Below are 6,000 nucleotides of genomic sequence, written 5' to 3'. Positions count from 1 at the left end.
ACAAGTTCCAGTCGATGAGGAGTATTCAAAGCTGCTATCTATAAGAGATTGTACAAGTTAACAGACTTCCTTTTGGGGTCAAAGTCGCCCCTGCAATTTTTCAGCAAATTATGAACATTATGTTAAATGGGTTGGATTTCGCAGTAGGGTACCTGGACAATCTGTTAATGAAAAGCGATAGCAAAGAACAACACCAAGCTCATGCCAAGTATTCGAAAGGACCCAGGGTTATGGATTTAAAGTAAAAGAGAAAAATTTACAGTTTTCATGGAGAAAATAAAATACTTGGGGCAAATCATCGATAAACATGGAAGAAGGCCGTATCCGCATAGATCAAGTGCAATGAAGAATATGCCTGCTCCAGAAAATATTGCGTCTTTACAAAGTTTCTAATGTTTGGCAAACTACTGCAATATATTTGTGCCAAATATGCATACACTAAGATCGCCTTTAAATGAACTGTTAAGGAAAGACCAAAAATGGGCCAGGACGCAAGAGTGCGAAGAAGCATTTCGGGAAATTACAGAGACTTTAACATCTGACTTGTTTCCGGCACATTATAATCCCAAGTGTGAAATTATAGTTCCAAGCAATGCCAGCTCCTATGGCATAGGAGCATGCATTTTACACAAAATGCATGATGGAAAAGTGAAACGCATAGCACATTCATCCCGATCACTTGCCAACCGAAAAGAACTACTCACAAATTGAAAAAGAGGCGCTAAGCATTATATTCGCGGTAAAAGAAATTTTATCGTTTCCTGCACGGTAGGCAATTTCTGTTACAGACTACAAACCATTATTAACGATTTCGGATCGAAAAAGAGACTGCCACAACATACGGCGAATAGACTCCAAAGATGGGGTATCATACTTCTGAATTACAATTTTCAAATTGAGTTTGGACCATCTAAAAAATTTGTCGAGGTAATTACCTAAGCAGACAGAACCATTGAAGGATATGGTAATAGCACCCATTCAAGCGGAAGTTGAAGTAAAAAATACGTTATGTGACACAATAAAAGAACTTCCAGTCTTGATGAGATTAAGAGTAAGGCAGAGGTGAATGAATTTATTATACACATGAAAGAAAGGATCAACAATAACAAACTGGATGAAGAAATTTATTCAATTTGCAATAACGTCCTGTTATATAGCGACAGTGTCGTAATTCCTGCGACATTACAAAAAAAATGCTCAAGGAATTCCATGTAGGACATCCAGGTATATCAAGAATGAAAAGCCTTATGCGCTCTTTCGTTTATTGACCAAACATGGATAAGGATATAGAAGGAAAAATCAGTCTCTACAAAATTACTCAGATAAATTTTGGTCTAAACATTTGAAATCTTACATAAAGTGTATTCACACGTCGGGCAAGTTACGAACAGTATATAGGGCCCGATCAAAGCAGGACTGAACTGCAAGTATATCATAATATAAAATATATTATATAGATTATATATATATTACATCCATGTGTAATATTTTGATTGCAGAAATACCCCTCTGGACCCAAGTACAGTAAAATCAAATGCATCTACCCTGACAGCCACTGTCACATGTAGCTTACGATCACCATTTCTGCCACATTCACTCGTGATAACAAAATGCTACATTATATCCACTGAGCAACACCATCACAATCGCCACATCTACAGAGAAAGAAGTGTGTTTGCACTGCCATTAACTAGTTATTGCATACATATACATAACATAATCTTTCCATTTCCTGATTAAAAAAATGATAAATTCTCCCTTCTTAAATTTCGCTATTTTGATTGGCTGATACCTGACTATTCGCATATTTCGGAATCTATTTCTACAATAAATAAATGAACGCTTTGGAAATTATACAATATGGCGTCGCTCTCTACAGAAGAAAATCATGTTAAAACTAACTAAATTAAACATATAAACCGATTGGCGTCGCACTCTACAGATTACAATCGTGCTGAAAAAAGCAAGCAAAATTAAACATATTAATTCATTGTCTTGCAAACAATATTAAGCATATTAACTGATTAGTGTCGCTCTGTACAGAATACAACCCCTTTGTTTTTATTTGGGAAGGGGTAATATTTTACATTAACTCCACCTCTTAAATTGTATTTAACAAGATGACTTCAAGGGGTTTCGACTATGCTGATTACGAAAATCTTATTTAAATTAAGAAAAACAAAACAAGTACTTTTCGATAGTTTGGGTGTTTATTCCGAAAGCCGTTCTAAACATGAGACACTTGGTTCTTAATATAGAGAGGTAAGGGGTGTCTATTCCGAGAGCCGTTCTAAACATGCAGAGGTTAGGGGTGTCTAGCCCGAAAGCCGTTCTTCACATGAGGAGTTGGGGTTGGCCACCAAAAACAACGGTACTTTAATTTATTTCAACTGGGCAACCCCGGTTAACGGGTCCTGATAGTATGCAATAATATAAAACTTTTACTATTAAAATATATTACATTACGGTTAGAAAATAAAAAATATTTTTTAAGCGTCTTTTGAAAGATTTAAACATAGATAAAAAAAAATGTTCTTTTTGTGAGAACCCTAGAAGCTTCCAAAATCAAGGTGTTCCATTTTTGGAAATTCTAGAAGGCTCCACCCACATGACTATAAATAGACGCTAATAGCGTCACAACTTCAGTAATTAATCAGCTCTGAGACAGAATACTAAGTTGGGGCAACCTTTCAACTATTTATGGCTCCGGCCAATTTCCTTGGATAAAATCTGGTCGTAAAGAATTTTCTGAAACAAACATATTGCAAAGTCCCTCACAAAATAAACGGACACTTGGTAAATATTGATTTTCAGACCAAAGTGTATTCTGACCAAAGTAATAATATATTATATTATCTAAAACTCTATTATTATTCTGCGACAAAAGCTAGAAACAAAAAACTTGATTTTCCTCCCTTATACATTGTCGTAAATATTTGTTTTCATTTGTTCAATAAATTACCCTTTTTCTTTCTTAAAATTCTTCTTTTAATTCTTCTTAATATATGTTGTGTGTCTACCCATAGACATTTATCTTGCACGTAACACTCACCTATGAAAGAAGAGAGTTAAAGAAGATCTGGACAGAGACGTCGCTAAAGAAATAATAGAGCCGGTACCAGTAGGCACCCCCACGACCTAATATTAAATGGTGGTTGTGCCACCGAAGAAAGACGGTTTCTCGAGGCGAACGGAAGACTTACAGAAGCTGAATGATGCCACAATATAGGGAGACACGTCATGCATTGTTCGCGTTTGACCAAGTGTCCATGACATCTGCAAACACGCAAAAATACGGTTCTGGATGCATGGATTAAATACGAAAGCCTACCGCTGTCTTCAGCTGCAAGGGTTGCTACCACATTCATTACTGAGTGGAGCCGGTACAGATATTGTCGTGCTCGTCGAAGGTTCCACGGGTCAGGTGATTGATATACTCGTTGGTTTGACAACATCACAGTAGATATAAGCCGAAAAACCTCGTTGTGTAGAAAACAAAAAATGCAAAAAATGAGGAAATCCATGTTTCTTATAGTTTTAATTTCCCATTTCGTATGGGTACGCAGTTTTTGTTGTTCCATTTTCTTAGCTGATATAGAGATTTTTTTGGCTAGGTGACTCTTGAACATGTAACATAAATTGTCCATGTAAACATACAGTCAGTGAATAGCTGTAAGCCACAAAATTGTAAATATTGTTCCTTTAGCTTTGTTGATGGTTATTGCAAATGACACTAAAATTTGAAAGTGCAGTTTCCTAAAGTGTAATAGTGTATCCGGTGGAATCATAGGAATGCATGGAATGAAGATATATTCATCTGTAAAAGGTTCTGTTAAGATTGTTGTTTCTATGATATTGTTTGTTAATTTTTTTACTGCAAGCCATGTGTCATTGCAAAGCTCGGATTGGTTTATATTTCGCAACATGATAATTAGTATGCCAATTTCTAATTGTAGTACATGCGGTGGCATCCCTGGCAAATCTAGCTGTTGGATAATTAACCACTTTATCTGCTTCCACAACAGCGTCGATGGATTTGTATTTGACTGCTTCACTTGGAATTTGACGTTGAATAATAGCGTTAAGTTCATGAACGTCTTTGTATTGAGCTGCAAGAATAGCTCGTTCAGTCAGTCAAGTGGAATTCATATAATTAATTTGAATATCTGAAAAAAAATTTTTAACCAACTCTTCGTTTGATGTAATAAAATTACAGAAGTTAAGAATCAAAGAATTTCGCCCTTAACTTGGATCAGCCGGCATTTTTCCATATCCAATTTCACACAAGTGATGCAAAAATTTTTGTGGGGATCGAACAGTCTGCAACCGGACACGCATATTTTGAGTTAAGCTTAATGTCTTCACATTACACCAAAAAGTATAGTATTTTAGGCAAACATTTATTTCATTTGCTGGTGCTGATTGAGGAATTGCAGGTAACATTTGCCTGAAATCTCCTGCAAGCAATATTACTGCATTCCCAAATGGTTTGACATTACCTACAAATCTTGCAAGGGTTGACCAAGAGCCTCAAGTGATTTTTTCGTCCCATTGTGCATTCATCCCAAAAATAAGTTTGCATGTTTTGCAATATCTTTCCCGATACTGGATATTTTGGAGATGTAGAACATGAGATTATTGAAAAATTGAATGTTTAATAGTAGTTTCAAAGTAGAATAAGTAGTTCTTCTACTTCGTAGCGAGGGCACAGGTATTCCACATGCAGCAAGGTCTAAGGCTATGTCATTTTGTAACCGAATGGCGTCCAAAATCATTTTAATTAGAAAGGTTTTACCAGTTACTCCTGGTGCCGTTCAAGGTAGCAGTAATTTCCAAATAACTTCTAATCTCACAGTAAGTGAATTAGGTGACTAAAATAGGATTTATCCGTGTTTTGACAATGCCTTATTCAATGTAATTAATTTAAGAGACTAATATAGGATGAGGGATTAGACATGGACAGATAGAGAGGAAGATATATAGATAGAAAAGAGAAAGTGAGAGGGAAATAGAGAAATAGAAGGAGATAGAAAGAGATAGAGGGATTGAGAGATAGTCAGAGAGAGGGAAGAATAAGAAACAGAGAGGGGGCGAGACAGAGAAAAGGAGAGAAGGGAAGAGTTAGAGAGAGAAAAGGGCTCAAAAAGAGATAGAGAGGGTGATATAGAGAGAAAGAGAGGAGAGATGGATGGAGAGAGATATTAAGAGAGGAAGACTGAGAGGGGTAGAGAAACAGAGGGTGAACACCACCGTTTTTTTCGTCGATCAGCAGAGGAGAAATCCTTCGAGACTGAGGCAATTTTAATTTTTGTTACTATCCAGAGTAAACTTTTTTTCAGGAGCTAGATTTTCCACACATTAGAAACCGACCGGGTTATCTGTACTTTCACCTAAAAATTTAATAAATAAAAAGATATTGTAAAACTTGAATTTAACGCGAAAATACTATTTTAAAAACGAGTACGGTACCATAAGTGCATAAGCGCCACTTTATTTTAAATATTTATTTTCCAAAGGAATACTTGAATAAATCCACAATGAATTAAATTTTAAGTGTTGAGTAATTATTTTTTCAGCGTTTGGCTTTCACCAGCGCATGACGTCAATAGCCGATAAAGCCGAGCGTTGCTGATATAATAATAGCAAAGCTATGTGAAAGAAATTATAAAGTAAAATTTAAAATGCAGAAACAAAACATCAACAGAAAAACACACACAAACACACAACCTACCGTTCATTTGTATTTCTTATATAATGTTTGTAGAAAATGTCAATTTCTTTTATCAAATAAATAAATTTTAAGCAATTTTTGCAATAAATAATAGCAACGTCGCTAATTTTACGACTTGCCCCAGCGTATTATAAACACCCTAACATCCCCATGTTAAAAACGGCTTTCGGAATAAATCCCCCCAATCTACCCTTGTTAAGAACGACTTCCGATGTTGGGGTGTTTAATCCGAAAGCAATTTTTAACATGGGGAGGTTATGGTGTTTATA

Source organism: Euprymna scolopes, chromosome 6 (genome assembly GCF_053919585.1).
Source record: "Euprymna scolopes isolate OS-2025 chromosome 6, ASM5391958v1, whole genome shotgun sequence".
In the NCBI taxonomy this organism is placed as follows: Eukaryota; Metazoa; Mollusca; class Cephalopoda; order Sepiida; family Sepiolidae; genus Euprymna; species Euprymna scolopes.
Note: the sequence above shows the minus strand (reverse complement) of the source record.